The 27,982-nt window shown below is 40.2% G+C and overlaps 1 protein-coding gene and 1 long non-coding RNA gene across 4 annotated transcripts in view; one reads left to right on the top strand and one right to left on the bottom strand.

Moving 5' to 3' along the window:
* Window positions 1–1,962, bottom strand: part of WWP1 (WW domain containing E3 ubiquitin protein ligase 1) — a 123,212-nt gene extending 121,250 nt beyond the window's left edge. For 2 of the 3 annotated variants that reach the window (XM_017962155.3, XM_009213273.4), the window contains exon 1: window positions 1,584–1,778. The gene's annotated coding sequence lies outside the window, so the exon portion shown is untranslated. Of the gene's footprint in view, window positions 1–1,583 lie in introns of all 3 variants that reach the window. The other variant, XM_003902938.5, reaches the window with a different exon arrangement.
* Window positions 1,091–26,427, top strand: LOC108587285. The gene is made up of 2 exons (XR_004185871.1): window positions 1,091–1,371; window positions 26,192–26,427. It is a non-coding gene; the product is annotated as an uncharacterized LOC108587285 (long non-coding RNA).
* The last annotated feature ends 1,555 nt before the right edge of the window (window positions 26,428–27,982 follow it).

Raw genomic sequence — 27,982 nt, 5'->3', positions numbered from 1 at the left:
AGGCAGAAACTGCTAATCAGTTCATCTTTGTATTCCCCAAAATACCTCCCACAATTATGCAGTAAATGCTTAACAACTGTACAAGGAAGTAAAGGAAATTTCAGCCACCGTGGGGTAAACAGCAAAGATTACCATCTCTTTGAAGGCAGAGACTTTATCTGTGACATCCTGTATTATGCCGGTAGCTCATAATTATTGCTTTTCAAAACCCTGATGTAGATCTTACCAGCAGTTTCGCATTTTAAGGTAAGAACTATCTGAAAATGTTAATAAGCTATGTCCCAAAGAACTATTCCAAATACTTTACAATTTCCAATCTGAGTAGCTCCCAACACTTGGCCACTACACTTTCCATTTTTTAACATACTAACCATTTATAAAAAATGATCATTTCTAGTCGCAGCTAATTTACTACTTGATGGCTAAAAACAAGTCACACAATAAAAGAATGACTTTCTTTTTTAAAAGGTGCATTTTGCTTGCGTAATACACACAGATTTGGTGAGGCAGGTAAAGTGGATTTACACATGAACTCTTGTTTTAAAAAAAAAAAAATGCAGGTAACTGTAAACCAAGTATTTCAGGTAAAAACACCAAATGGGGAAAACAAATATAACTTTGGACATGATTTTTTTCCCCACTACTATTACTAGTAACATTTTAAAGCAGAAACACAAAATCTTGTTCTACATTAACCTACACACACACAAAATTTTGTTAAACTTATCAAATAGAAAAAGAAAGCAAAATCAAGCCCCTGAAAAATATTTTTATTCTGGAAGAGTAAAAATGTCAAAATTATAACAGACACTACTCTTCTTTGGTAATGAAGGTTTCATATATTTACCAGAGCAAAGAAAACTCCAAATCGACAGAGCAAAGAAAGGACTGTGAACAAGACTGATCATTTAAAGGTCGTAAAGGTAAGGAGCAAACTACAAAATTAAATTTTTTTAAAAAAAGACACGAAGATGAAAGGAGAGTCTGTAAGTCACAGACAAGATAAGGACTGGTAAAATCTGCAAGGTCACTGGAACCTACCAGGTCACAAAAGGTGGAGGTGGGGGTTGCGATGGGGGGGGGCGGGGGATGGGGAGCTGCAGAGTCGGTGAAGAACGGGGAGTGATAAAAACATGTCAGAAAAAGACGTTCCAAGGCTGGAGTCCTTGGTTTGCAACGCTCAAATTGGGGTTAAAGTCAGGGCACGGGCAATGAGTCCATATATTTGTGTTTTGAGGGAGGTGTTAGGGAAAGGTGGAGGAAGGCGAAGAGAAGGCTAAGAAAGCCTAAGAACTGCAGCTGCAGAGTCACGGAAACACTTCGCTCCGCTCCAGGATCACTGGCACAGGCCTGTGCCAGGACGAACTCCGGGTAAGACCCGTGACCCCACCCTAGAAAACTCCCGACTCCCTGGCTGGAGAAGGTAGCCAAGGTAGGGCGGACCGTCCCCCGACGGCCCCTAGGAGGGTCCAGCCCGGAGGCGGACGGCGCCGGGCGCCCAGCACCGCGACCAAGGCTCCGGGCCCGTGCCCCCTCCCGCCCTGGGCGCCCGCACCCCCAGCCCCGCGCCGCGCCGTCCTTACCCGGCGCGAAGCTGTCGGCTCCCGGCAGCCGGGCGGCCACGGCAGCGGCACCTCCTCCTGCGGCGGGCGCCCTCACCCTTCCGCGCCCAAGATCGCCATCTCGCAGCAGGCGCGGCGGCGGCAGCCACCCAGGCGTCGGCCCCGGCAGCCCAGGCCGCCAGCAGCCACTCGGAACCCGCACGCGGAGCTCGCCGACACCCGACCCTCCCCCCACCCCCACCCCGGCCACGCGCCACCCCCAGCCGACCCCACACCTCCCTTCCTCGGGAGCGCGCCGCGTGGCCGCGTCGCCGGCGCCGCGCCCCGAGCGCGCGCCTCCCCGCCGGCCCCGGCACAGCGCGCTACGCCGCGGCCGCCCAAAGCCTCCAACTCCGGACCCGGAATCCGCCTCCCCCGAGCATGCGCAGCGAGGGCGCTCGGATGCTGCCTTAGGAAAACTCCGCTCCTCCTGGTCTTCCGAGCGGTCGAGCGGAGGGGGAGGGACAGCCAATAGCAGGGAGGGGCGGGGCCTGAACCTGTGGAAGGGGCGGGGCCGCCGCTGAGATTTGGGCAGAGGCTGCTCTAAACGCGCTCTGGGCACTGCTAATTTGACTTTCCGGTCGGCGGTCGAGCCCGGAACAGGACTTCTTAAAGTCCGGGAGCAAAAGTAGGCTGTTCATAAATACTCCGTGACCTGAGTGTTTGACCTCGAACCCATTGCAAGAGTAAATAATTGCATTTAGCCGTTGGTCATACCCGAAGACTTTCAGTCCGTTTTTTGTTAATCAAAACGTTCTTCTGTGGAAGTCCCACCACCTAGTCCTCACTCACATCAGCCCAGTGATAAAGCAGATACTTACTGACCAAGTACACGTGTTGGCACAATTAACGCACACAACAATCTGATAAAGTAGCGTCTACTGTCTGCATTTTACAGAAAAGTCAACTGGTTTAGAAAAGTGCTGTTGGTTATATGTATTGCTTTTAGAAGAAAGGTCAATATGCAAATAGAAGTCAGTGAGACCACATTACTTACCAGGTGACCCGGTTCCTACTTCAGAGAAGCAGAAGCCTTCAGGCATGGATTTCTACAGCTTTCCTAACCACCTGACCAACCCCGATAGATTATATCTACGTCCACACCCAGACTTACTAGTTTTCCTTCTATCTAGGGCCAGATGCCCCTGCTCCTCTCCACTGCCCGCTCCCCATTGTGAGCGGTCCTTGGCACATCTTTAACTTCACTGTCTCCACTGCCTACAACTCTCAGCATAATCACGTTTTAAGACTAGGTCCTAAATTTTCCCTTGATTTTAAAACCTGTGGTTCTCTCTCCTCTTCCATTTTAACTGAGCTTTTGAACTGTGTACCAAAAACAGCGCCATCGCTTCATCAGTGTGTACAGAATTCAACAAGTATATCTTGACTGAACAATGCACATTCCCGCCTACCTCCATGCATTAGTTCTTGCCCTCTGGTTTCACACTTGAATTTGGTGCACATTATATACACAAAGATCATTCGAAAATATACATCTGTGTCACTCCACTGCTTAAAATCATTCGTTGGCTTTTCGGACCTCTCCTGACAAAGATTAACGTGATATTCAAGGTTCCTTTGATGCTCACATGCTCTGTCTCTCCTGTTATGAAAAACTCTTCACAGTGCCCCATATGTGCCCACTCATCTCTGCTTTAAACATGTACTAAGATTTTCTTCATCTTTTTCTTTTGCTGTCCGGTCCCTTTAAATAAATGCAATAATGTGCTTACAAACACGTCCTCAGAAATTCCTTAGGTATTCCCCAGCAGGGATCTGGACTCCTTCTCTAGAATGCATGCAGGCCTCCTGCTTCCTGCTCTGTGTTTCACTTTCAGCTCCCCTCATTGCTCAATTTCCTCCCTTGTTCAGAAGCTCTTAGTACTCACCTAGTCCCCAAGCTGACACCCAATATTGAACCAGCCTTTTGTTATTGACTATCTGTTTGGTTTCAAATGAACAATATTATAAATAGCATTCCATAACCATTGTTCATGTCCTTATTCACTGTCTTAGATAAATTATTAAAAGTAATAAAAAAGTGTGAACAAGTTTAGCCCTTTTGAAACATATTGGCAACTACCTTCCAGAAAGAGCATAGGCTCCGGTATCACATCACCCAGCATCAAAACACAGCTCTGCCACCCAGTGCCACATTCTGACTTTCACAGACCCTAGGTGTTATACCTGTGTGGGCCTCATCTTCCATAAAATAATACTACATAATATATTTTATTACTGCATTGGTATGAAGACAAAGATATTACCATTATACATTAAAATATTTTCTTTGACCTAAACATTCAATTTTTTGCCTTCTGATTTTAAAAGAAATTAAAACATTTTTGTGGGCCCCAGAAAGTGTTATAAGCCTGAGGCACTGTGTCTACTGTGCCTAATGGATAACCTGACCCACCTGCCACCTATGAGCTGAGAGATTTGGCCAATTGCTTAATCTAATTGTACCTCAACTAGAAAATTAGTATAGTGCTTCCACATGTTGTAGTAAAAAAATATATAAATTGCTATAAGTAACACGCATAGAGCTACTTAACACATGAACATGGCACATAATCAAGAAATTACTGTCAAAATGGTTATCAATTTTCCCACAGCACTACATGACAGTATGTGATTGTCCTTCTTCCATGTGCCCAAATCATCACGGTATGTTTTCATATGTGTATGTATGGTAGCTTATTTTTTGTCCTTTGTCCATTTTCTTACTGAGGTATTTCACAAAAGGGTGCTTCATGCAATGTAGATATTAATCCTTTGTGAAACTATTGATCGTTTCCATTTTTGTATTCTTTCATTATTTTTTACTTCACACATCTTTCGCATCCTGAGATCATATAATTCATCTGTCTTTACTTTTTTCTACTTGTTTGACATTTTACTTTTTTCATTAAATAATTTAATTTTCTAAGATTTATTTCACAATGATGATCTAACTTTTATTCTTTTAAAAATAGCTCAGGGTATTCCCCCAAACCATTTGTTTAAAAAATTGTTCTCTAACTGTAGTGGTTTTAAAATATGTCTACAGGCTGGGCACTGTGGCTCACACCTGTAATCTGAACACTTTGAGAACCCAAGGCAGTTGGATCACTTAAGCTTGATACCAGCCTGACCAACATGACAAAACCCCGTGATATGGTTTGGCTCTGTCCCCACGCAAATCTCATCTTTTTTTTTTTTTTTTTTGAGATGAATTATTGCTCTATCGTCCAGGCTGGAGTGCAGTGGTGTGATCTTGCCTCACTGCAACCTCCACCTCCTGGGTTCAAGTGATTCTCTTGCCTTAGCTTCCCGAGTAGTTGGGATTACAGGCACATGCGACCACGCCTGGATAATTTTTTTTTTTTTTTATTTTTAGTAGAGATGGGATTTCACCATGTTGGCCAGGCTGGTCTCGAACTCCTGATCTCAAGCGACCCTCCTGCCTCGACCTTCCAAAGTGCTGTGATTACAGGCATGAGCCACCATCCCCAGCCCTTATCTTGTCTTGAATTGTAGTTCCCATAATATCCATGTGTTGTGGGAGGGACCAGTGTCAGATAATTTAATCATGGGGGCAGTTACTCTCATGCTGTTCTGGTGATAGTGAGTGAGTTCTCACAAGATCTGATGGTTTTGTAAGGGGCTTTTCCCCCTTTTGCTCAGCACTTCTCCTTGCTGCCACCATGTGAAGAAGGATGTGCTTGCCTCCCCTTCTGCCATGATTGTAAGTTTTGTGAGGCCTCCCCAGCAATGCTGAACTATGAGTCAATTAAACTTCTTTCCTTTATAAATTACCCAGTCTCGGGTATGTCTCTATTAGCAGCATGAGAACAGACTAATACACCCTGTCTCTATTATAATTTTAAGAATTTTTTTTAATTTCTTAATAAAATATGTCTTCAAATATGTGGATACTTCTGCCCTCAAAAAGTGAAGCCTAGCCAGGCACAGTGGTTCATGCCTATAATCCCAGGACTTTGGGAGGCCAAGGTGAGAAGATTGCTTGAGCCCAGGAGTTTGAGACCAGCCTGGACAACACAGTGAGACCTCATCTCTACTAAAAATAAAAAAATTAGCTGGGCATAGTGGTGTGCACCTGTAATCCCAGCTACTCTGGAGGCTGAGGTGGGAGGGTCACTTGAGCCCAGGAAGTCAAGGCTGCAGTGAGTCATGAGTGCATCATGATTGCACTCCAGCCTGGGTGACAGAGTGAGAGCAAGACTCTGTCTCAAAAAAAATAAATAAATAAAAAAGCCAGGAGGCAGAGGTTGCAGTAAGCCAAGATCGCGCCACTTCACTCCATCCTAGGCAACAGAGCAAGACTGCCTCTCAAAAATAAAATAAAATAAAATAAAATTTAAAAAAATAAACCAGTGGGGCCTAATTCTCTTCCAAATTGAATGTAGACTGTAATTAGTAACTTGTTGTTAATAGATATAGCAAAAGTGACAGTGTGTCACTTCCAAGACCAGGCCATAGAAAGGCATCATGGAGCCTCTCCCACTCTCTCTCAGATCATTCTCAGTTGCCATATGGCAAAGACACAGGAAGCTGCCCTATGTAGAGACCCACATGGCAAGGAACTGAGACATCCTGCCAACAACCACCAGAGTCTGAGGCCTGCTGCCATCACCATGTGAGTGAGACATCTTAGAAGTGGATCCTTCAGCCTAAGTCAAGCCTTCAGATGATTGCATCTTGACTGCAGCCTCATCAAAGACCTTGAACCAGAACCACCCAACTAAATTACTCTCAAATGCTTACCCCATAGCAACTATAGTTGTAAAATAAGTGTTTATTGTTTTAAGTCACTAAATTTGGGAGATAATTTGCTATCCAAGAATAGATAACAAATACACTAATCCGGTTGTTCTCAACTTGGGACCATTTCGTATCCCGGGGACTTTGGCAATGGCTTCCAACATTTTTCACGGGGGTAGTTTGGATGTTCCATTAGCATCTAGTGGGTAGATGTGATGGATGGTGCTAAACATCCTACAGTGCACAAGACAGCCCCATCACCCCACTCAAAAAACAAAGAATGATTAGGTCCAAATGGCATTAATGCTGAAGCTGAGAAACTCTGCCCCAACCTATTTTCCCTTGCACCTTAAAAGTTTCCTATTTCACCTGTACTTGTGAAAGAGGTGGGGTTTGCTTCATTTCCATTACTCGTTTAAATGCTGCTTCACTTGTTTCTTTTTTCTTCTTCTTCTTCTTTTTTTTACTTTTAGGTTTAGGGGATACATGTGCAGGTTTGTTACATGCGTAAATTGCGTGTCACTGAAGCTTGGTGTACAAATGATCCTGTCACACAAGTGCTTGTTGCTTAACGCTCTTTAGTATTCTCCTCGTTCTCATTCTCCTCTGCTGGTCAAAGCCCAAAACTCAGATAACATAGAGAGCCGTGCCCCTTAGGACAATCTGGACTTCCTTAAGAACTCCTTTGAAGGAGTGAAATATTAACATGAGGCAGTCCTCTCCTCTTCTGAGAGTCCTCTCTCCTATTTACCTTCCTATAAGTACCAAACAAAGTAATCAGGTATATGAGTCTTAAGGGGTTCCCAGCCCATAAGATATAACTTAAAGTAGTTATATCTTATGAAGGAAATTATTTTTGGTGATAGTCTTTTTTAAAAAATATTTTTACAGAGACGGGGTTTCACCAAATTAGCCAGGCTGCTCTTGAACTCCTGACCTCAGGTGATCTGCCCTCCTCAGCCTCCCAAAGTGCTGGGATTACGGGCGTGAGCCACCACACTCAGCCTTTAGTGATACTCTTTGTTTTTATTTAAAAAATATTTTTATAGACACAGGGTCTCACTATTTTGCCCAGGCTGGTCGTGAACTTCAGGCCTTCCCACCTTGGCCTCCCAAAACACTGGGATTACAGGTATGAGCCACCATGCCTAGCCTTTTTATTTATATTTTTGCGATACTCTTTTTTAATTGACTTGAATTAGGTATTATTTATATACACTAAACTAACCTCATTTAAATGGTACAGTTCAATATATTTTAACAAATGAATATACCAGTGTAAATTTACCACAGTCATTATACAGAACATTTCCAACACAGTAAAAGTATTCCCAAGCCCTCCCTCCCCCCAACTAGGTAACTATTTGGTCCTAGGTAACTATTTGTTTGCATTCTGTCACTGTAGAATTATTCTACTTTTTACATAATTTCATTTTTTATTTTTGAGACAGGGTCTTGCTCTGTCACTCAGACTGGAATGCCACGGCACGGACACAGTTCACTGCAGATTCAATCTCCTGGGCTCCAGGGATCCTCCCGCTTCAGCCCCTCGAGAAACTGGGACTACAGGCATGTGCCACAGGGCCCAGCTAATTCTTTAACTTTTTGTTGAGATGGGGGTCTTGCAGTGTTGCCCAGGTTGGTCTCAAACTCCTGGCCTCAGGTGATCCCTCTGCCTCAGCCTCCCAAAGTGCTGGGATTACAGGTGGGAGCCACTGCACCTAGGCCCACTTTTTCATGAATTTGATATAAATGTTATCATCCAGTATATACTCTCTTGTTTGTGGTTCAGCTCAGCACATTTTAGAGATTTATTTATAATATTGTGTGTAGTAGTTATTTCTTCTTTTCTGGTGGAGTAGTGATCCCTTGTGTGGATTTGTTACAATTTTTTAATTTTTGTTCTATTTATAGATAATTGGTCTGTTTCCAGTTTTTGGCTACTATGACTAAAGATTCTATGAACATTTGGTTAAAAGTCCTTGTGTGGAAGTATGTTTTCATTTTTCTTGGATAAGTAATGCCTAAGAGTAAAACAGCTAGGTCATATGGTCATGTATCTAACTTTATGATAAATTGCCAAACCGTTTTTCCAAAGTGGTTGTACCATTTCCATTTCCACCAGCAATATATGAGAGTTCCAGTTGCTCCATTTCTTCTCCAATGCTTGGTAATCCTTTCTAGTTTTTAATTATTGTATTTAAACTTGCATTTTCCTAATAACTAGTCATGTTGAGTATCTTTTCCTGTCCTTAAGGGGTATGTGCATATTTGAACAGAAGTATCTGTTCAAACCTTTTGTCTACTTCAAAACTTTTTTTCCCTCTTATTATTGGGGTGTGTCTATTCTGTCTTTTATAATATCCTTTGTCAGATATTGGTGTTGTGAATATTTTCTCCCAGATTATGGCTTGCTATGGCAGTCAGCCTCCAAGATGTACCCCATTGATCCTGGACTCCTGGTAGGTACACATTCTTATACAGTACTTTCCCCTATTGACTGACCTGTGTGACCAAGAGAAAATTTTAAAAGTGATAGTACATGCCTTCTGAGGCTACATCATAAAAGATATTGCAGCTCCCACCTTGCCCCCGTGGGTTACTCTTGCTCTAGAGAAAGACAGTCCTTTAGCAAGGCTCTTGCCTTGCTGTCTTGCCTCAGACAGGAACAGAGGCCTGTTGATAAATGGACAGCAGCAATTTGCTAGCCATATGTGGCACTTTGGAAATGGATCTTCCAATCCCTCACAAGTCTTCAGATGACTGCAATCTCATGTAACACTCTATGCCAGAAGTAGCCAGCCAAGAAATTCATATTTTCCAGATCTGCAAAAACTGTGAGAAATAATAAACCTTTATTATTGTTTTCAGCTACTAGGTTTTGGAGAAATTTTTTATACAACAAATATACTTGCATTTTCATTTTCTTAACAATGTGTTTTGAAAAGTCAATATTTTCATTTTGAAGAAGTTCACATCATTTTGTGACATATTTAAGAAATTTTATTTACTTTAAGACAGTGAAGATTTGTTAATACTTTTTTTTCTTAAAGTTTATAGCTTTATCTTTTACATTTGGGTCTATAATCTATTTCAAAATAATTTTTGCATATGGTGAGAGGAAAGAGTCAATGTTCATTTTTTTTCTAAATGGATATATGGTTGTTTCAACACCATTTGTTGAAAAGACAATCCTTTCCCCATTGAATTACTTTGGAACTTTTGTGAAAACTCTGTGTCTATTTCTGGACTCTCTATTCCTTCCATTGAACCATATGTCTATCCTTACACAAATATCACACTGTCTTGATTACTATAACTTTAGAAAGTCTTAAAATTGGGAAGTGTAAATTTTCCAAATTTGTTCTTTTTCAAAATGATTTTGACTCTTCCAGGTTCTTTGCATATTTTATGCTTTTTGATGCTGCAAGGGATCTTCAACAAGTTCATAGAAATATGCATATTTTGAAAAAAAACTATGTACGAATTTTATATTTTTTTGCCCCCAGATGAACTCATACTAACTTGTTATAACATGTATGAACAGGATGTAGTTTGAGTCACTAAGAAGGATAAGACATCAGTTTGAAAAAAGCCCCTAGCAGAGTTGAAGCAAGAACAAACATCAAATTTATGGAGAAGCTTGGATAAAACAATGATAAATTCACTGATGCTTTATGAAAAATTTATGGGGACAATGCTCCAAAGCAATCAGCAGTTTACAAATGGGTAACTCATTTTAAGAAGCGAAGAGATTATGTAAAAGATGAAGACTGCAATGACAGACCTTAACACCAATTTGCAAGGAAAAAATTCACCTTGTTCATACCCTCATTCAAGAGGCCTGACAATTAGCAGGAGAAACAACAGCCAACACCATAGAAAACTCAAATCTCATAGCTTATACAATCTGACCGAAAAACTAAAGTGAAGCAAACTTTTCACTCAACAGGTGCCAAAACCATTGTACCCAGATCAACTGCAAACAAGAGCAGAGCTTTTAATGGAAATTTTAAACAAGTAAGATAAAAATCCTGAAGTATTTCTTTCAAGAATGTAACAGGAGATAAAATATGGCTTTACCAGTATAATCCTGAAGACAAAACACAATCAAAGCAATGGCTACCAAGAGGTGGAAGTGGTCCAGTCAAAGCAAAAGCAAACCTGCCAAGAGCAAAGGTCGTGGGAATAGTTTTTGGGGATGCTTATTTTGCTTGTTGACTTTCTAGAGAGTCAAAGAACAATAATATCTGCTTATTACAAGAGTGTTTTGAGAAAGTTAGCTAAAGCTTTAGCAGAAAAATTCCTGGTAAAGCTTTACTGGACAGTCTTTTTCTACCACAACAATGCTCCTGCTCATTCCTCTCATCAAACAAGGGCAATTTTGTAAGACTCTCAATGAGAAATCATTAGGCATCCACCTTACAGTCCTAATTTGGCTCTAACTTCTTTTTGTTTCCTAATCTTAAAAAATCTGCAAAGGGCTCCCATTTTTCTTCAGTTAATCATGTAAAAAAGACATGGTTGAATTTCCAGGACTCCCAGTTTTTTTAGGGATGGATTAAACGACTGGTGTCATCACTTACAACCATGGTTGACCTGGATGGAGCTTATGTTGAGAAATAAAGTTTATATTCTTTATCTTTATCATTAAATTCAATTTTTTCCATGAACATTTTGAAGTGCCCTCATATTATAAATGATATTTCATTGTTAGTGGTTCATTAATAGGGTATTTAAATATAATTCTTTTTTAATATTAGTCCTGTACACTGAGATCTTGTTTAAAAACCTATTAGTTCTAGTAGCATTTTATAGATGTCTTTTGATTTTCTATGTATACAATCATGTTTCTCCAAATAAAGAGTTTTATTTTTTCCTTTCCATTCTGTATACTTTTAATACTTTTATTTCCTTTTCTTGCCCTATTGCACGGACTAGAACATCCGGTACAATGTTGAACAGAAGTGATGAGAAAGGCATCCTTATCTTGTTCCTGATTTTCAGGCAAAGCATTCAGTGTTTTACCATCAAGTATACTATCTGTAGGCTTTTTATATATGCAATTTATGAGATTGAGGAAGTTCCCTTCTTTTCTTAGTTTGCTGAGAGCTTTTTTTATATTTTTGAGATAGGATCTTAGTCACTTAACCTGGAGTGCTGTGTCACGATCATGGCTCACTGCAGCCTCAATCTCCTGGGCTCATGTGATCCTTCCACCTCAGCCTTCTGAGTACGTGGGACTACAGATGCATACCACCACACCCGGCTCATTTTTTGTAAAAACAGGGTTTCTCTATGTTGCCCTGGCTGGTCTCGAACTTCTGGACTCAACTGATCCTCTCACCACAGCCTCCCAAAGTCCTGGGACCACAGACATGAGCCACTGTGCTTGGCCTGTCGATAACTTTTAAATCATGAATAAATGCTAAATTTTTATCAATGCTTGGCAGTCGGGGGTGGGGGGGCATCTATTGAGATGATCTTTTTGTTTCTGTGTTTAGACTATTAATATGATTAATTAAATTTTTTGATTTTCAAATGTCAAACTAACTTTACTTTTCTGGGATAAGCCACACTTGGTCATGATGCATTCTCCCTTTTATATATTGCTGGTTTTTTGTTTTTTTGTTTTTTTGCTAATGTTTTAAAGGATGTTAATGAATCCAAATTCATTAGGGATATTGATCTGTAGTTTTCTTGTAATATCTTTGTCTATATTATCATGGTGAGACTGACCTGATAAAATGAGCTTGGAAGTATATCCTCCTTATCTATTACCTACACTCTACACTAGAGTTTTCTTTTTGAGAAAGTTTAAAGTGTGAAGTTAATTTCTTTTACAAATTAAAGACAGTTCACATTTTCTATTTTTTTATGCCAGTTTGGGTAATTTTGTCTTTTAAGATATTTGTCCATTTTGTTTAAGTTTTCAGGTATATTGACCCAGAGTTGTTAATCATATTTCTTTGTTATTCTTTAATATTTGTAGGATTGTAATGATGTCCAATCTTTTATTCCTAATATTTGTAATTTGTATATTCTCTGTCTTTTACATGATCAGTTTGGTTAAACATATTTCAATTAGATCTTTTCAAAGAAGAGCTTTGATTTCATTAATGTTATTGTCTGCTTATTTTCTATTTCATTTATTTCAACTTTCATTTTTATTATTGCTACATTTCTACTTACTTTGGGTGTATTTCCTCTTGTTTTGCAAATAAACCCAGCTACTGGGGAAGCTGAGGTGCAAGGATTGCTTGAGCCCAGGAGGTTGAAGCTGCAGTGAGCCATGAGCACATCACTACAATGAGCCTGGGTGACGAGCAAGACCCTGTCTCAAAAAGTGGAAAAAAAAAAAAAAAGAAAGATAAGAAATTTAACTGCCATTGTAACAGTTCTAAGAGGTGGGAATTTTAGTTGCTGATTATGCTATGAGAGCTCTATCCTCATGGATGGGATTGGTGCTCTTATAAAATGGTGAATTCACCCCCCTCTTACTCTCTCTTTATCCTTCCATATTCTGCCATGATATGACACAGCAAGAAGGCCCTTCCCAGATGCCAGCACCTTGATCTTAGACTTCTCAGCTTGCAGATTCACAAACAAATAAGTTTCTATTCATTATGAATTACCCAGTCTCAAGTATTCTGTTATAGCAGCACAAAATGGACCAAGACACACACCATTTTGATGTTGTTTCTTTGAAAATATTTTTCTGTATCATTGGTTTTGAACTGTTTGATTATTGTATGTCTTTGTGTGATTTGCTATATATTTACATACACAGGCCCACCCCTTGAGATTTAAATAAAATTGGCTCCAACCCCTTAGCCAACAGCCCATTGGAAGTCTAGTCTCTCTCCCTCCTACAGCCTCTCTGAATTCCCAAAAACTTATGTTCACATGGTCTCTTCCGGCTGTGTGAATAAGCTCCTAATTAACTTTTGCTTTCACACATACACATCCCACATGGCTGGTCTCTTCTCTGTTCTACACTAGACACAAATCTCAAGACTCTTTAATTTCTTCTCACCACCCTATCCCCTCAAAAAGAAAACCTCACTTATAAAAGTTGTTCTTTGTTTGTAGCATCCTCCCCACTGACAGGGAAGACAAAAGGGATTTGCATACAGCAATGCAACCAATTTAAAAGTGGTCTTTAGGAGCTCCCTGCTTTCAGAAGCCCTTCAGCCAACCCATGGCCAGGAATTTCTCACCAGCTGCTTCTCTCCACACACATGGTGCTGCTTCTTCTCTTCACTCTCTTTTCATATAAATTATTTTTTATTTCTTAAGCAGATAGTTTGCTTGTCTCTTTGTTTCATTATATTCTTCCAAACTATGCCACTAGGATCTTGCCTCTTACTTTCATGCAATATATTAAGATATCTTTCTCAAGAAAATTATTTATTTCCCAAGAGAAATTCTCACAGAAAATGTCAAAATCACTTTCTTTCATCTCACGAAACAAGGATCTATTTCTAGGTCATCTATTCTGTTCCTTTTCTTTTTCTTCTTCTTCTTTGTTGTTGTTATTGTTGTTTGGTTGGTTGGTTTTTGAGATAGGGTCTCGGTCTGTTGACCAGGCTGGAAAGCAGTGGTGCAAACATAGTTCACTGCAGCCTTGACTTCCTGGGCTCAAGCAAAACTCCTGCCTCAGCCTGCCATGTAGCTGGGATCACAGGCATGTGCCACCACATCCAGCTAATTTTTTTAGTTTTGTAGAGACAGGGTCTCACTTTGTTATGTGAGCCAGTCTCAAACTTCTGGCCTCAAGTAATCCTCCTGCCTTGGCCTCACAAAGTGTTGGGATTATAGGCATGAGACACCACACCCAGCCCTTTTTTGTTTTTTTCACCTGTTAGTATCACACTATTAATTACTGTAACTATATTATATAATTTAATACCTATAAGCAAGCTTGATATACCAAATGTTTAACAGTTAGTTAAGCACAACCATAAACCAATCAGAGCAAATGAACTGACCAATCACAAGAGGGCACACGGCACATACCACAGTGTATGATCATAAGTGTGTGTACAGGCTCTCATTACCCTCTCTTTTCAAATTTTTCTTGCTTATTCTCACATTATTATTATTATTGGTTATATTAGTTATTTTGTCTATTTTTTTTTTTTAAAAAAAACCTCATCAAGATGGTGTTTGGGATTGCACTGAACTTAATTTGGGAAGAACTGATATTTTACAATACTTGATTCTCTCCATTCTATTTTCCTCTCCCTTCCTTCCTCGTGATCCTGAATAAAGCAGCTAATGTGTTTCGTGGGGTTTCAGGACACTGAGTGGGCCATATTCATGAGCAGAAATGGTGACAGTGTGTTCAAAGGTCAGTGTACACAGTTTCCTTTGAGCAGGCCTAGATACCATTACTGTTCTTTTTTCTCTCTCTCTCCATTTTTCCACTCCTCATTGCTCTTTTTACTTTTTCCTTTAATGCAACATTATTGGTAGTCCAAGCTGTGGGAAACAGAAAATATTTGGGAATTAGTATCACGATGACGGCCCTTAATAATTAAGTATTACTTTGCTCATCTTTGTCATTGTCATTGTCATCTATTTATATTCCTCAGGGACCTTTCAGGAAGAAGAAGTGTCTGGACCACAACTAGATTTAAGTATGTCTGTGTCCTGTAATACCACCTTAATTATTCCACTATCACTTCTTTTTGTTTTTAGTGACAGGGCTGGAGTGCAGTGTTGCAGTGGCACGATCATAGCTCATTGCAGCCTCAGCCTTCTGGGCTCTCAAGGAATCCTCCCACCTCAGCCACCTGAGTAGCTGGTACCACAGGCATGCACCAGCATACCTAGCTAATTTTTTTATTTCTTTGTAGAGGTGAGGTCTCATTATGTTGCCCAGGCTTGTCTTGAACTCCTGGACCCAAATGATCCTCTTGCCTTAGTCTGTCAAAGTACTGGGATTACAGATGTGAGCCACCGTGCCTGGCTTCACTATCACTTCTAACAGCCTCTTCATTAAAAAACATAGTAGTCTTGGCATTTATTACATCCACTTATATTTCCCCAGCAAAATGTTATATTTTTCTTTGTATAGATCCACCAGATTAAAAATTTGGCTAGAAAAACTATATTGAATAATATTAAATCTATACTAGCACTTCAATTGCTTTTTTCCAACCTCTTTCAAGATGATGTATAATTTTCCCCTTTTTATTCATTGATAGGTTGTATTATATTGATAGGTTTCCTCATAATGATTTATCCTTGCATTCCTAGATTAGTCTTTTCTTGTTTGTCGTGGTTTTTATATTAAACAGTCTATGGAAAGCACTTGACAGCTAGATCATCCTCATCTGAGAGACCTCCAAGTCCCTGTAGTCCTCCATCTCTGGAATTCCTTTTTGCCCAATAACACCAACACTAACAACAGCTGAGCAGAGCAGTGATGAGTTCTTGACCCAAAGATGTTCATTTAGAAAACCAGCCTGTTGCCTAACACAGGGCCTGGGAGAAGAGCTTGCCAACCCTCTCCTGGAAGTTGACAGTCTGGCAGTATCAGACACTCAGAATGAGATACGGAAAACAGACTGGCATGGAAACAAAGAGAGAGAAGCAATAATCAGAAGCCATGGGGTAACAGTAAAAACAGTTAGATTGAAGTGGTGGTAAAACAGAAACAGACACTGTAGAAGCAGAGATACATTTAGCCACAAATATGGAAGAGTAGCAAAAATAGAGAGCAAAAGGTAATTGCTGTGAGAGATGATAGGACAAATGGGATTCCCATGCTGATTACTGTAGTTGTGAAGCTCTGGAGCATCAGTGCATCCTGAATGTCATTCCAGTCTTTCAGGAGACCTGGTCATATGACTGTGGAGAGACTATTTTGCATATATCCCCTGTATCAGCTGAAATTACTTACATATGGCTTTTTTGCTGCCTGAAAAATACCAACCAGTAGAATTATTCTCCTAAAATGCTGCTAGGTTCAATTTTTCCAGTAACTTTTTAAAAGATTTGCTTGGAGGATTTGGCTACAGCCTTCTTGTGTGTGTCTGCACATGTACACACTATCTTTGTAGGCTGAATTTTGCTATGTTACCTCCTATTTCCTTCTCTAGTGAATCCTCTATATTATCTGCCTTATCAGTTCACTTTGAGGGGTTCAACAAAATTAGTTGCAATTTACAATTGCTATTATTGCATAGCTTATTTTCACTCTTATATTTGATGAGTGGACCTCAGATGCTGAATCCATATTTTAAAAAAATCTATAGTTTTGTAAAACTAGGTGCCAAATTCTAAATAAAAATTCCAAACTTCTAAACACTGTGTTACATTTTTTTAGACTACTCTACTTTCTGAAGTATCTGGAATGTATAATATGGAAATGTTATGCTATTTCTCCCGAACAGGCTGTTAAAGTTTAGTATCATAGTAGGTTTAGGAATCCAGATGTCCCACAGATTGGTTGTGTTAATGACCCCACTTAATTTCCTCCATGAAATCACAATGTTTGTCTTATAACTTTAAAGTGTCCCCTGTCCCGTGAACCAGTCCCTACTCTGGCCTTGGGCATGTGATTTGCTTTGGTCAATAGGATGTTACCAGGCCAGGTGCAGTGGCTCATGCCTGTAATCCCAGCACTTTGGGAAGCTGAGGCGGGTGGATCACCTGAGGTCAGGAGTTCAAGACCAGCATAACCAACATGGTGAAATCACATCTCTACAAAAAATACAAAAAATTAGCCAGGTGTGGTGGCACGCACCTGTAATCCCAGCTACTCGGGAGGCTGAGGCAGGCAAATCGCTTGAACCTAGGAGGCGGAGGTTGCAGTGAGCCAAGATCTCACTACTGCATTCCAGCCTGGGCAACAGAGTGACATTCTGTCTCAATTAAAAAAAAAAAGATGTTAGCAGAGGCTTGAAGAGGGCATGCGCTTTTTCATTGCACTCTTATATGACTGGGCCTGGCCACTATTTTCCTCTGTTATGCTGTGAGAACATACATCTTCTGGGCTAGCCTGCAGGAAGGATGCGAGAGGGATGTGGAAGAAAGCAGAGTTACCCCTGACATCCCAGCCAGGGCCATCCTAGATCAACCAACAGCCAGTCAGCCCCAGATATGTGAGGACATCCAGCTTAGGTCAGAAAAACTTTCCAGCTAGCCCCATTTAAAATCTAGTGAACTAAATAATTTTATTATTTTAAGGAACTGAGTTTGGGATGGTTTGTTATCAAGCATTATTGTGGCAATAGACATAGATAACGCAGAGATGCTCAAATAGTAATTAATCAATGAGGTGAATTCACTGTGTTTGTGAGGTGCCCAGTCACAGACAACATTTATATATGGCAGATATTCTTTTTTAAAATTTTTTTAAATTTTTTTGGAGACAGAGTTCTGCTCTGTTGCTGAGGCTGCAGTGCAGTGGCACAATCTCAGATCACTGCAACCTCTGCCTCCTGGGTTTAAGTGATTCTCAAGCAGCTAGGACTACAGGTGTCCACAACCATGCCCAGCTAATTTTTGTATTTTTGGTAGAGACAAGGTTTTGCCATGTTGGCCAGGCTGGTCTTGAACTCCTGGCATCAAGTGATCTGTCCCCCTCAGCCTCCCAAAGTGCTAGGATTACAGGTGTGAGCCACTACCCTGGCCAAATGGGTGATTTAGACAAGTAAAAGAGGGGCTTAGGTGGGAAAAGATTCCAGCAAGGAGTAATAGTATGAACAGTCACAGACTGTACAGGAAACCATAGAACCTACTGTGGCACTCGTGAGTATATTTGTCCAAATATTATCAAAGATCTAATAGGTATTTTTTGATCAGATATGCATTTTTTTTTTATACTAGAGTTTTGCTTTATTTTACATGTTAGGAAAATAATCTACGAACCTTCTAGTATCTTCTGAATTCCTGTAAGCTCCATGTGAACAGAGATCAAATTTATCTTATTCTCTCCTGCATTTTAGCACTCAGTACAATGTCTGGCACTTTGTATGGATTCAACATCTAGTTGTTAAGCAAATTACTAAATTATTGAGCTTGTTGGTCTTTGCCAAAGTCCAATATAAATTTAGCCTTCAAATTATTCTTTAAATTTACTTTTAAAGACTCACATTCTTGAACAACTTGCTTTTCTCAAATTGTCTTCAATAAAGGATAGCTTGATATTACCTTTTATAATTCTTCCTATTTGGGGATTTTTTTTTTTAATGCAAGTTTTGGTGTTGTTTTTCTTCCTATACATCCATCTATTCACTATTTATTCAGCATACGCTTATTAAATACTTGATTATGTGCTGGCATTGTGCTACATACCACGAGTAGAATACTGACAAGTTAGACATGGACTAGGCTCCACTGGAGCTTATAGCCCAGGGAGAAAAACAGGCAGATATTCAACAAATAATTTATAAGCACATTGTTGTTGCAAAATAGAAGTGAATAGTTCTATCAGAGTTTGTAATAATTTCTTTTCGCCTTTATTCAGTATGAATTATTATCTGATGATTATATAACATGTTTACTTTAGCAAGTTCTTAGCTTACATTCTCCACTTTCTGCTTTAGTATACAACATTTATAGCTAATGTGTGGCACAAAGTAAGTACACTATAAATATTACTTGAGTGAAATAATAATTACTTTCTCATACAATTTTCATTTTATCCTGTATTATTTTGATCCTATTGAGTAAAAACACCTGCACTCTTTGTGGTAAGACAAATATAAGAATTATTCTCTTAATAATATATCTGTCAACTGGATGAAATAATGGGAATAGTGTAGGTGATGTGTGTTGTCTAAAATTAGGTGTGCAGCACTTCATTAGAGCCTTTATCTATAGTATATTGGCCTAATTTCTGTGTAAAGTGAGGTTGTTAACCACATCCATTTGGTTATATGATTTTAATCAATAGGTATTCATTAAAAATCCATGTAAATTTTGTAGTGTACGGTGAGGGGCATTCAAAGAAGAATAAAACAAGGTTTCTGCCCTACAGAAATTCAATCTAAATGTCTGTGGCAAAAGAAGAGAAATCCTTTTTGCCTATTAGGGAGGAAAGTAAGCCCTGTAAGAAAAGGCATTCTACAAGAAGTGATGGTTAATCTATAATAGTTCTTGAAGAATGAATAAGACTTTGCCAAGTAGATGGTAAAGGGAAAGGCATGCTAGAGAGAACACTTCAGTTTTTCATGCTAGGGAGCATGTGCAAGTGCAAGGAAGCCTGACTCCCCTTTTTAGCCTCTTATAAGCTATTTTTTTGTTTTAATACTTTAACTTCTGGGATATGTGTGCAGAGCATGCAGGTTTGTTACATAGGTATATGTGTGCCATGGTGGTTTGCTGCACCCATCAACCTGTCATCTACATTAGCTATTTAGGTATTTCTCCTAATGCTATCCTTCCCCTGGCTTCCCATCCCCCGACAGGCCTCAGTGTGTGATGTTCCCCTCCCTGTGTCCATGTGTTCTCATTGTTCAACTCCCACTTATGAGTGAGAACATGTGGTGTTTGGTTTTCTGTTCCTGTGTCAGTTTGCTGAGCAGAAATACCATCTGACCCAGCAATCCCATTACTGAGTATATACCCAAAGGATTATAAATCATTTTATTATAAAGACACATGTACACGTATGTCTATTGCAACACTATTCACAATAGCAAAGACTTGGAACCAATCCAAATGCCCATCAATGATAGACTGGATAAAGAAAATGTGGCGCATATACACCATGGAATACTATGCAGCCATAAAAAAGGATGAGTTCGTGTTTTTTGCTGGGACATGGATGAAGCTGGAAACCATCAACTATTTTTTATTTACATTGTTGTTCACTATCACTTCACAAGTTCTTGCTTTGTTATGCTAATTCTGTTAGATCAAGATTTACAAAATGTTTATCTTTAGCATGCCTTCAATTTAATTTCCTTTGGAAAGTGGACAAATTAGAAGTACATTCTGTCCCAACAATGAGCAATTCCAACATTCATATAAGTTAGAGGTGGCTGGGTGTGGTGGCTCACACCTGTAATCTCAGCATTTTAGGAGGCCAAGGCGGATGGATTACTTGAGTCCAGGAGTTCAAGACCAGCCTGGGCAAAATGGCAAAACTCCATCTCCAAAAAAAAAAAAAAAACTAAAAAAACTTAGAGGCATCAGAATCTTTATGGTAACTACCACCTATCAAGCAGTTGGCCTGAAAAGAGTGGCCTCTTTGGTAGTTGTGGGTGGTGGCTAGACTTTATAGCTTCACTGCACCTGAATGCTGATCATTTCCTTCCTATTCACCATCTAAGAAAATGTTCTCCAAACCACACACATGGCTATTGTTTGTAGCACAGGATTATAAATTCTCTAGCCCCAATGGCTAGTCACAGGTAAGTGGAAAAACGACCCAGGGAAAAACAACCCTAAGCTCACTTGAGCCAATTAGATTCTCTTTCACAAGAATTTGAACTAAAAGCCATAGAGTTTGACTTGGTAATCAGTGGTGGGCTGGAGCTGTACATCTGGTCAAGTCTGAACCAAATTGCTTCACAGCAGGGCAGGGGCTCACGTTAAGCTCAAGTTTACCCAGGAAGTGAAATGAGAGAGCCTGGTAAAAGAAGTCTGGCTACATGAAGCAGAATGAAATTCAAGTACAGAGGGATGCAGAAAAGAAATCATGTTTCCTGAAAGAAAAAGCAGAGAAAGTAGCTTGTCTGAAGATTTTTTTCAACATTTATGAGGCCTAGTGGCAGCATTTACAGTTGGATTATGTAAGATTTCCATGTATCCTTCAAATAAATTCCCTTTTCATCTTGTCTATTGGAATGTCTTTCTCAGCACCCCCAGGCAAATGGTTTTGGAATGAGAAGCTGCTTAGCTATTTCAGGGAATCCTATACTCTTTGGTAGAGTGGCCACGCCCTTGACCTAACAGGTCTTAACTAGGTATTCCCACAGCTGCCTGTACTTCCTCTACTTGTGCCCACAGTTATACCTCTCAGACTGTTGATATTTTTTGTAATGCACTGAGTTTTCCTCTGCCAATTAGCAGGCCCAGTGGTTAGATATCTTATTCAGGATGACCTACCACCAAGTGTTCAAATAATAACCTCTTAACTTCAGTTGGCAAAACATTCCGCGTAGTATAGATTTAGAAGGCATTGCTGCAACATTTGTAAGAATAGACATGTTGGCCAAAATCATCGTGCTGACACAAGGAAAGCAAAAAACCAGGTTTATCATGGATGTCATCATTGTGGGCCATGTTAGCAGCGTGTTCCATCCAACTCACAACAGCTAGGCAGGGTTAGGCCCTGCGGAGGATTAGGCAAGCTTGACTTGCAACAGAAAGCAAGCGGGATAGTCTGGGGATGGCAGTAGAGAAAGAAGAGGAGGCTCAAAGCTAAATGGAATCTGATATCAACAACATTAAAGCAATCAAGAAGAATAATCCAGCAGACCATAAATCAGTGCACGCTTGGAGGGAGCCATTATTTCAATCAAGGAGTGTCTGCTGAAAGAGGCCTATAATTTCATAGCAGCTCAGAGTTGCTGGACAACATTCCTCCTTCTGGCTCCTAAAGAACCTCTTATAGTCAAGGAGGTCTAGGACTAGTTAGGAGACTTCAGAGCTATTGTCCAATAAGGATGAATGCATTGTCTTCTAATTCCTATAGGGGCTCCAATGGGTCAGAACTCAATGGAGCCAGTCTGGTACCTTGAAGAGGATTTCATTTTACTGAATGTCAAGGTCAATCTCCATTACATTACTCTGGTTTAATTTCTTCATGATACTTATCATCATCTGAAAATTGTATTTATTTGCTTATTGTCTGTCTCCCGCCCCTTCCAGTAAAATGTAAATAAATTCCTTTAGAGCAGAGACTTTAATCTGGTTTTTCTCCCCCAGTGCTGTGTTCTCAGCATCTCGAACAATGTCTGGCTTTTCGTATGTTCTCAGTAAATATTTATTGAATAAATAAACAAAAGGCCATGAACTTGGTGATACAGTCATGGACTTTGAACAGTGTAAGAGTCCTGGAGATCCAGACGGTCCTTGATTAGAATGTCTACATTTTAAACATATCTGGAAAACAACTGTCCCTGACTTCCCACCCAGTCCCCACCCAAATTCTGCCCTCAACTCTGATATTGCAAATTTTCCAAGAATGAAGAATAACCGTTCTTTTGGTAAGAAGAATATGCTATCTGCTTGCTTGTGTTGAACAAGCCTCAGCGACAAACACTTTCTCTCTCCAGCCGGCTGCTGAGATGACTCTCCAACTTCCTCACCCCACCCCCAATCCCATTTTGTCTCTTTCTTCTTGATAAACAAACTCCTCAGTTCTCACAGATAATAAAACATGTCTCCATCGGGGAAGTGTAAGTGAGCATATTTTCAGGAAACAGCTGAGATTTCTCATGTACTTTGCTTTTTTGAAAAGCAGCCACTTGGCTCAATATGTATACAGCACTTGTTTACTAATTAACAAACAGCCTCCCGCTGAGTCAGTCTTCCTTCCTCTCCCAATTTCCTTTTCCATTCTTAGAAAATTGTTTGAGTGAATAAAAACTTGGTCCAGGCCAGGCGTGGTGGCTCAAGACTCTAATCCCAACGTTGTGGGAGGCCGAGGTGGCCGGATCGCTTGAGCCCAGGAGTTCCAGACCAGCCAGGGCAGCATGATGTAACCCCGTCTCTACAAAAAATTAGCCAGGCATGGTGGTCTGTAGTCCCAGCTACCCTGCCCCGAAGGCTGAGGTGGGAGGAACACTCTAGCCTGGAGGTCCAAATTGCAGTGAGTTGTGATTGCACCACTGCACTCCAGCCTGCACGACAGAGTGAGACCCTGTCTCTAAAAAGGAAAACAGGGAAAAACGAAACAAAACAACAACTTGGCCCAATGTTTCTCAACATGTTGTGTGACTGCGTTTATTAGCATGGACACCACCATCCTTTAAATACATGTCTCTTTAGGTGGCATAATCAAAGTGAAAATAATATTCTATTAACAAAAGTAACTTTTGAAGACACTAAGAGGATGTATACTATATATGATGACTATGCACACAATCTTTCTTTAAAAGCAAGAAGAGTAAATTTTATTAAGTTGCAAGAAAAAACAATCAGCTTTAAAATCCAGTAATAATATTTGCATTAATGGTTAATAATCATCAATAGATAAACAGATATTTATTGACCACCTATTATAGACAGTGTCCTGTGATCGTTAATCTGTATGATACAAAGAAACATAAATGTGTCCCCAGATTTGTTAGATCTATTTGACAGGATAGGCTATATGTTTCTTACCAAAAAAAAAAAAAAAAGGTGGTGGAGTTTATAGAAATGAATGATGACTTCTATCAAAAGTGGTCACTAAAGGTTTCAGAGAGAAGATAGCATTTAAGATAGGCTTTGGAGATTAGGTAACAGGAAATTATAGTAAGAGCTACTTCTTGTAAATCCTGGGAAACGTGTGAAAAGATACAGCCGATTTGAGTTTTATCTATGCCCAAAACTTGGAAAGATTAGAGCTTGAGTTGGGAAGATATTTTGCAATTTAACATCCTTTAAAAATTGTTGTATCATAAAAATTACATATTTTCCCTCTGGAGATGTAATATATTTCAGTGATGTTACAGTTACTATTGCTGTGTAATAAATTGCACCAACATTTAGTAGCTTACAACACTGCTCCTTATGGCCATGGATTCTGTGGGTAAGAAACAAAAACAGGGCTCAGGGGAATGACTTGTCTCTGCTTCCCAGTATCTGGAACTTCAACCAAGGAGACTTGAAAGCTGAGGGTGACCTGATGGCTGGAGGCTGGAATCACCAGGAGACAAATTGATGCTGGCTTTTTGCTGGGACCTTAATCCCTCCAGAATCATTGACCAGAGCATTTATACACAGCTTCTCCACGTGGCTTGGGCTTCCTCATGTTATGACAGCCTCAGGTAGTTAGGCCTCTTCCACAGAAGCTCGCAGGACCCCAAGGATAAGCATCCCAGCAACTAAGGCAGAAGCTATCCTGCCTTTTCCCTCCTAGCCTCAAAAGTCAAGCTGCGTCACTTCTACAGTGTTCTTTACTTATAAGAGATTCACAAGTCCTACAACCAGGCCCCTCCTCAAAACACTTTACTGTCCTCACCTTAATTCAGGTGAACTGTGTCCTTCATAGTGATGACGTCTTAGGCACTTACTAGTTTTTATTTTACATAAGCTGTATTTTACATTTTTAACAAGCTCTCCTGGTGTCTTCCTTTTTCCTTGGTTTCTGTATCATTCTATTTTGGTTTTCTTCATGTTACTCTCTATTGTCTCCTGTTTCGTCTCCTTTATGATCATATTCCCTTCTTTTTTCAGACCACCACTTCTGGGTAGATGTTCCCTGGGGCTTCATTTTTTTTTTTGAAGACAGGGTCTCGCTCCATCACCCAGGTTGTAGTGCAATGGTGCAGTCATAGTTCACTGCAGCCTCAACTGGCTCAAGTGATCTTCCCACCTTATCTCAGTCTCCCAAGTAGTCGAGACCGCAGGCACACACTACACCTGGATAATTTTTTATTATTATTATTATTTATAGAGACGAGGTCCCCCTATGTTGCCCAGGCTGGTCTTGAACTCCTGGGCTCGAGTGATCCTCCTGCCTTGGCCTCCTTGGGGCTCCATTTTAAATTCTCTTCACCTTATAAACTCTTTAGAGCTTTAATTCTTTCCTTCCTGTAACCCCTTTCCTGATAAATTGGTTCCATATATTTATTTCCACAACCACCTTCATTACTGGTGGTCTCCACTTATAAACTGTATATGAACCCTGTGTGCTCCTGGGTTTCAGATTCATATTTCCAAAAGCCAATTTGATATCTGCAGAAGTCCTCCAGGAACCTCTACCTTCGTATATCCAAATCTGAACTCACTAGTCTATGCCTATGCCTGAAGTTGGCCGATCATCTTCAATTCCCTGTCTTGAGGATCCATCCACATGCCCCTGTTAGAAACCTAAAATTCAATATTAATTCTCTCCTTTCCTTGTCTGCATATACTGCATCTACTAATATACTAATCCTGTTTTGTTTTGTTTTTTCTATCTTCCTACATATTTCTGGAATCTATCATTTCCGTTTTTTTCTGGAGACAGTGTCTCACCATGTTGCCCAGGCTGGCCTTAAACTCCTGGGCTCAAATGATCCTCTCGCCTCAGCCTCCTGAGTAGCTGGGGCTACAAGTGTGTGCTACTGCACCCAGGTGAAATCTGTCATTTGCTTTTTATGTCTACTGCCTAAGTTCAGACTCTTAGTATTTATCTACAGAACTACTCAATAGCCTTCCAACTGCTCTCCTTTCTTATTTACCTTCCCCACATATCCTACACCTATCTTCCAGGGTCCGCTTTCTATATGCAAATCTGATCATGTTCCCTCCACAGTATAAAACTTCTAAATGCCTCTCCTTTGTAAAGTGGGGTTAAATGCTTGTTGTAGTGAAGATCAATCAAATAATCACAAAAGATTTTCAAACTCAAAAGTGCCATGCAAATGTAATCTGTTCATGAATGTATTCATAGTGGTGATAGTAGGAAGAGGGTGAGGACGTTCAATAACACGATTACATCCTAGATCTTGTTGCAATAGATTGAGTACAAAATGACCAGTTTTCCCATCCTTCTCTGTATTCATACCCTTTATTTATTTGGTCAAGACAGTCAGTTTTTCTAGTTTTTGAGTCTGGTCTGGATTGTGATTTTCTTTGGCCAATGGAATAGTGTAGAAGCAACAATATGTAAATTCTAAGTCTGGGCCTCAAGAGAGCCAGATCATGCATCCACTCTCTCTCTCTCTCAGACCTCTGCCACCACCTCAGAACAAGTATAGACTAGCCTGCTGGAGGATGAGAGACCATATGTGATCTTCCCAGCTGAGGCCATCCTGAACCAGCTAGCCACAAGCACATCTGTAGCTGCCCACAGAAAACATGAGTGAGCCCAGCTGTGATTGACCAATTCCAGACCAGGTCAACAGAACTACCAAACTACCCAGAGATATGAGAAATAAAAAAAGATTGTTGTTTTAAGCATTAAGTTTTGGTGTGGTTTGTTATTAAGCATTAGGTGGTAGCAGACAACTTTCTGTCCCTGCAGTGCTTGACAACACCATAAATGTAACCTTATCCAAAATCTTGATTTCAAACATCTGACTCTCCAACCACCACCTTCCATCTTTCCATTTGCCTACCTTAGTACGTCCCCGATGCAATTCTTCCAGTATTTTGAGGCCTCCAAACTATAGATTCTACCATTTTGTTGGTATCCATCTATTCCCTTCTATATTCACCTAGGAAGGTGCTTAGATTTCATGGTCCATCATTAAATTTTCTCCCTAGTAAAATCTTCTCCACCCTATTCTCTACTACTTATAATTGCCTGGCAAAACCTCAGCCCAAGCTGAACCCAACTATTTGTCTTCTCTGCCTCTAGCTGAATAGCAGAATATTGCAAGAGAAAATCACCCAACTGTACTGACTAACTTCACCTCAATTCACGACTATTCATGTCAGATGAGTACTTAACACCAGAAATCCTACTACACGTCTCTAGTAATATTACTCTTCTCTTCTTACAGATGACTATTTCATACCTACTCTGCCAATTTGTTCTCTCTCGTTTTCTTTTTTGTTGTTTTTGAGACAGAGTCTTATTTTGTCACCCAGGCTGGAGTGCAGTGGTGCAATATTGGTTCACTACAACCTCCTGGGTTCAAGCAATTCTCATGCCTCAGCCTCCCGAGTAGCAGGGATTACAGGTACATGCCACCATGCCTGGCTAATTTTTGTATTTTTTGTTAGAGATGGGTTTTCACCATGTTGGCCAGGCTGGTGTTGAACTCCTGACCTCAAGTGATCTGCCCACTTCAGCCTCCCAAAGTGCTGGGATTACAGGCATGAGCCAGTGTGCCCTACCCAATTTGTTCTCAATTAACTACCTTCCTCACACTTCCTCAAGAAAATAGAAGTTATTAATGTAAAGCATTCTCATTTTGCTTTATAATTTAATTCTACAATTCTTTTGTATTTTCTTCTTCCCTCTTGTCATAATGGACAAAAGTATCTCTCCTAGCCAAGGCCAATGTCTCTACTTGTGAATGAAGTCTCTTGTGTTCTCTCTTACTCAACGATTTTTCTTCTTGGGTTTTACTCTCTCTTTTGTGCTTCATTAGTTTCTCTTTGTTGTATCATTTCCATCAAGATACTAATATGATCATACACACACACACACACACACACACACACACACAAATTGGCCTCATGTACCTTCCTCCAACTCTCTGTTCTCCTTATCTGTGAATGCTGCCTCACTTCCTTCCTTCCTTCCTTCCTTCCTTCCTTCCTTCCTTCCTTCCCTCCTTCCCTCCCTCCCTCTCTCTCTCTTTTCTTTTCTTTTCTTTTCTTTTCTTTTCTTTTCTTTCCTGAGACAGACTCTTGCTGTCTCCCAGGCTGGAGTGCAATGGCACAATCTCTGCTCACTGCAACCTCCGCCTCCCGGGTTCGAACAATTCCCCTGCCTCAGCATCCCAAGTAGCTGGATCTACAGGCATGTGCCACCACGCCTGGCTAATTTTTTGTATTTTTAGTAGAGA

Source organism: Papio anubis, chromosome 8 (genome assembly GCF_008728515.1).
Source record: "Papio anubis isolate 15944 chromosome 8, Panubis1.0, whole genome shotgun sequence".
Taxonomy (NCBI): domain Eukaryota; kingdom Metazoa; phylum Chordata; class Mammalia; order Primates; family Cercopithecidae; genus Papio; species Papio anubis.
Note: the sequence above shows the minus strand (reverse complement) of the source record. Positions and strands in the feature narration are given on the sequence as shown.